Raw genomic sequence first — 5,952 nt, forward strand, 5'->3', positions numbered from 1 at the left:
TCCTGGCAAAGATAATGGAGTGATTTGTCATTTCCTTCTCCAGTTCATTTTACAGATGAGAAAACTGAGGCAAACAGGGTGAAGTGACTTACCCAGGGTCATATAGCTGGGAAGTGTTTGAGGTCATATTTGAACACAGGTCTTCCTGACTCTAGGTCTGGCACTCTATCCCCTGTGCCACCTAGCTACCCCAAGGCTGGTCTAGCAAGTGCAAAAAGTTCTTCATTGGACAGTTGCCCACCATTGTTTTGGGGCATAGCAACCCCTAAAGGCAATCAACTACAGTGGGGAAGGATATGATACCAATGAAACCATGAATCTTTTGAAGTGTATGGGGAACCATTACATTTTGTTTTATTGTGTTTGCTGGGAGGAGGTGTGGCATACAAAATTAACGATGGAGTCAGAGGATGTGGCTTCAGTGCCAACTCTCTAAGACTTTAAGATATAGGCAGCTGCAAAGGACTATAAAACTGGGCATACCCTTTGACCTAGCAATACACTCTTAGGTCTATATCCCAAAAGAGATAAAAAACAAAAAGGAAAGGGATCTAGATGGATAAAAATATTTATAGCAGCTCTTTTCTGGTGGCAAAGAATTGGAAATTGAGAGGATGTCCTTCAATTGGGGAATAGCTGAACAAGTTGTGGTATGTGATTGTGATAGAATACTATTGTGCTCTAAGAAATGATGAGCAGGATGCTTTCAGAAAAATCTGGGAAGACTTACATGAACTGATGCAAAGTGAAGTGAGCAGAACTGGGATAATGTACACAGTAACAGTAATACCATATGAAGATCAACTGTGAATGACTTAGCTATTCTCAGTGATACAATGATCCAAGACATCTCTGAAGGACTGAAGATGAAAAATTCTATCCACCTCCAGAGAAAGAACAGATGGAGTCTGTATACAGATCAAAACAAACTCTTTAAACTTTATTTTTCTTGGGTTTTTATTCTGGTCTATTTTCTTTCACAATGTGACTAGTATGGAAATGTGTTTTGCATGACCACACATGATAGTCCATATCAAATTACTTGCCTTCTCAAGGGAGGGAGAGAGTTTGGAACTCAATTTTTAAAGTGAATATTAAAAATCGTTTTACATGTAATTGGGGGAAAATAAAATACTGAATAAAATGAAATTTTAAAAAAGATGCACACAGCTATTGATTAGCATTGGTAGAGCTACCAGACATGTTATTTGTGTGCCCCTGGGCCTCAGTTTCCTCATCTGTAAAATGAGAGAAGTAGATTACGTGACCTGTAGGAGATACATTTGTTCTGATTCATTTTAAAAGAGTATTCATTATTCACAAATGTCTGGTCATTTTCCATCCCTCCTCCTCCCTGGGACAAGGTAAAATTTCCTCTCTCAGCAGTTTATACCAGTCAGTGTCCCTTATCACTTTTCTGCCAGAAGTCACACTTGATATTTTTCAGCTGAGTTTTGTTAAAAGTGAGAGAAACTGGGCTGAAGTGTTAATGGGAAAAAGTCTGCATTATAGACAGAGGAGAGAATAAGCAGTATTTCTATAGGGCAAATATGCTGCTACCAAATCTGATGTTATAAAGGGACAAATTGCCTTTCCTTTCATAACATTATGGAAAATTTGAAGAACATTCTATACAGGAACAACAATAATGTTTTAAAAATGGCTTTGAATGAATAAGTTATTTTGTCTATTATTAATACCCAAATTAATTATAAAGGATATGTGAAGAAAGATGCTATCTGAATCCGGAGAAAGGACTGATAAATAGAAATTACACACATACACATACACATACCTATCTGTGTCTAATGGTAGCCATCTCTGAGGTGGAAGGGGAGAAAATAAAAAAAAATTTCCATGATAATTTTGTTGTATATTTGAAAGGAATAGCAAATTGTGCATAGTAGATTTGCAGTTTCATGCATAATTGTCTTTTTATTGTGCTATGTTAAGGAAAGTTTTGTTTTATGCCATAAATTAAAAAGAAAATTAAAGAAAAAGAAGGAAATTGCAAACCACTCCGGTATCTTTGCCAAAAAACCAAACAAACCAACCCAAACAGGGCCATGAGAAGTCAGACATGACTGAAAAACACAAACAAACTCAAAAGTAATAAAACTACTTTAATGCTTTAAAATTGTTAAATCCCCAAAAGAATATGATCTGTTATAAATATATGCACCACCCAGTATTTGTGTTTATACACACATATATAATTTATATGTACACACACATGCCTAAAATATATACATATGGATTCTAAATGGTAAATATGTTATTATATAGGTGCACATAGGCTTGTTTTATCATATATTTTGGGTTGTTTGGACCTCTCTGGAATGCTCCCATTGCAGAAGAGGAAAAACAAGTCTGACATTGTCCATACCTTTGGCATTTCCCATTGTTATCGTCTCTGGCCTCCACATGCAATTGCAATGAATTATTTTTTTTATAAACCTAATAACCAAATGTGTTCTACAGACATTGTTTGTCTTTTAATTTGTGTGGGTCTCAGACAGTGCTAAATAGTTTTATATGACTCAGAGGAGACCATAAAATGGACTGCTCTTCCTGCAGTAAGTGTGTATGTGTGTGTGTGTGTGTGTGTGGCTCCTCTGTCTTAGCATGTATCTAGTTTTATTGCATTTTCTAGGAGTTTCCAAAACTGCTTTATGGAGTCATCTTTCTGGGAAATGAGATGACATTTTGCCTGCATTGCTCAAGTTATTATACAAAAGTGCGGCCTCCTACCTAGGTGGTATACTGGATTGGTTTTCTTTCTGATGGAACAAAAAAGGACTTGCGAGTTTAATTGAATTCTAGCTGAGGGAGACAATGAAATGTCTTCTTTGCTCTGCTTGCCATGAGGAACAAAAAAAAAAATCCCTAAGTTTCACTCTAAAGGAATTATTTCCTTATGCAAAAATCCAAGGAGTGAGATGTTGAGAAGGTGGGCTATTCTAAAAGTGCTAAGTAATGGTAGTTATATACTGTGAGACATTGAGCTAACTCTTCAGCCACCATTGACTCCTAGTGCTTTCAGGGATTAATCTTGGTGGTCTTCTTACCACATGGCCCTCTAGCCTGAAAGGCCTATTTTGGGTGGGGGTCAGGGTGGCAATGTTGACTTCACCCTCCATTACCATGTGTGGTCTGTCATTTTTTTTGTCTGAGAATATGATTTCATTGACGTAGGTAATTCACAGATCAATAGTGACTTGCATCTTCTAGTCCTTACCGAATTCCTCAGGGCACTGGATGTCTTGTCCAGAATCACACAGCCACAACAGTGAAACTCAAACTCGTGGCTCTCTGACTCCGAGGCTGGCTATTAATTGACTTCATCATGCTCCCTCTTCATTTGTTGTTCAGTCCTTCAGCAGTGTCTGACTTTTCATGACCCAGGATGGGATTTTCTTGGCAAATAATGGAATGGTTTGCCATTTTCTTCTCCAGTGGATTGAGACCAACTTAAGTGACTTGCCCAGGCTCACACAGCTCATGAGTGTCTGATGCCAAAATTGAACTCAGGTCTTCCCGACTCCAGACCCAGCATTCTATTCATTGAGCCAGCTGGCTGCCTCCATATGCCTATCTCTCCATTACCGTCAGTTAAATTAGCGTATATTTAATTCTTCATAGATGGTACAGTGGTTAGAACACTGGGCTTGGAATCAGGAATACCCATCTTCCTGAATTCAAATCTGGCCTCAGATATTTACTAGCTGTGTGACTCTGGGAAAGTCACTTAACTCTGTTTGCCTCAGTTCCTCGTTTGTAAAATGAGGTGGAGAAGGAAATGGCAAACCGTTCCAGTATTTCTTCCAAGAAAACCCTGAAAGATGTCATGGAGAGTCAGACTCGACTGAAATAACTGAACATATTCTACCAGAGGCCTGGAGAGATAGGGGCTGAAGTCACTGAGGAGGCAGGAGATACTCCCACCACTCTCAGTGATATCACTGCTCTGTCCCATCCCTGGCCTTGCGGTGAGGAATAAAGGTGAACACAAATGGCCTAGGGATAGATAGAACCATAGGCCTTCTTCTCCACATGATCTTCCCAACTGCCATTACCATCAGCTCCTGTGGGCCTAGATCTGTCCCCCAACAACTGTGATGGATAGATGAAGTAAGGATGATAATACTAACTGATATTTATGTAACACCTTAAGATTTTAAAGGAATTTTATATTCATTATTTCATTTGATCCACACATCAACACTGCGAGATTTCATCCAGATATCATTTATCCCCATTCTACTTTTATTTATCCCTACTATAAATCCCTCTTTGGAGGCATAGGTGTAGAGTAATGGATAGAGTGCCAGGAAGACCTAGGTTCAAGCCCTGCTTCTGTGCCACACACTGGATGCGTGACCCTGGGCTTATCCTTTCTATAAATGGCAGAGAATGTGCTGGTCTACATTGGTGCAAGGTGTTTCCATGTCCAAAAATTCCCATGCCAGTGAAATCACAGATGAAGCTCCTATTCCTATCTCTACAAATGAGGAAATTAGAGCTCGCAGATGTTAGCTGACTTGCTCACATTACACAGCTAATAAATGTTTGAATGTTTACAAAACATGTCATCTGCTGATAGCTGCCCCCATATACCTTGGATTAATGATTGCCTTCGTGCTATGTTCTCAGCTGATATTACCACTGAGCCTCCTGTTACTGGCTCTTGTCAGTTGAATACCCTCATCAGCTGGCTTTGGTGTGCAAACATGTAATATCTACTCTCCATTTTGACATCTGCTAAGATAAAAACACTTGTCTTGTTACATCTCCTAGCACACTCTTATCCCTATCCTTATGCCTGTTCTTAACCTTAACTCTGTTGTTGTTGTGGAGTTGTGTCCAACTCTTCATGACCCCCAAAGATATTGGAGTGGTTTGCCATTTCCTTCTCCAGCTCATTCTACAAATCAGGAAACCAAGGCAAACAGGGTTATGTGACTTACTCAAGGTCACATGGCTAGTAAATGTCTGAGGCTGGATTTGAACTCAGGAAGAAGAGTCCTCTTGACTCCAGGTCTAGCATTCTATGCACTGCAGGGCCACCTAGTTGTCCCCAAATCCTATCCTTCACCCTATCTCTAACTCTATCCCTATCATTAACCCTCTCCCTATCCATATCTTTAGGTGGCCAGGTTGCCCAGTGGATAGAGTGCTTAGCCTGGAGTCAGGAAGACCTGATTCAAATCTGGCATTATGTTCTATCTCTGTATTCTGTCCCTAATCTCACCTCTGCTGGTCTATTCTTTGCTGCCATACCTTTCCATGGAGTCCCCTGTAATCTTTGTTCACAAATTCCCCTTTATCTTCTATCTTTCCTTTTCACACTCTTTTCATCTTCTTACACACAAAAAAAGCAAACTGTCTCCAGAGGAGCTGCCCAGTCTTTCCAGGTCCGGTCTCTCCATCTGTCTTGTAGAGAGCCAGAAGGAAGCATCAACATAATCCTCAGATAGGGTAAGTGTGGCACAACGAATAGAGCTCTGCACTTCTAATTAGGAAGACCTGAGTTCAAATGTCGTCTCAGACCACATGTATGATCACTTCTGCTATAACTTAACGTATGTATTTCCTAAAAATCACAAATTTTTTCCTTAAAAAAGTCACACAATAAAGTCACAGGGCTTATAGGAAAGTGAAGTTGGGGTACAACATTCAAAAACTTTGTCAGTGACATATAATAAAAGATTGGAACCCAATAAAAATGGTGGCACTATTTTGTATATGTTCAATGGTTAAGAAATACATACCAACTAAATTAAATAGTGATGGCATTCCTGGGGACTATGGACAAATTGGGAAGGGATTGGAGGAAGAGTTCAAGGTCTCCAACCATAGCTCCTACCGCACCAGAAGATATGCAATCAATATGGCACTTACCTTGACAAAGACCCGAAATCTGCTTGGGAAAGTTGTGTCTGGAGGATTGTA

This window comes from Phascolarctos cinereus, unplaced genomic scaffold, assembly GCF_003287225.1.
Source record: "Phascolarctos cinereus isolate Bilbo 61053 unplaced genomic scaffold, phaCin_HiC Scaffold_9;HRSCAF=440, whole genome shotgun sequence".
NCBI lineage: Eukaryota > Metazoa > Chordata > Mammalia > Diprotodontia > Phascolarctidae > Phascolarctos > Phascolarctos cinereus.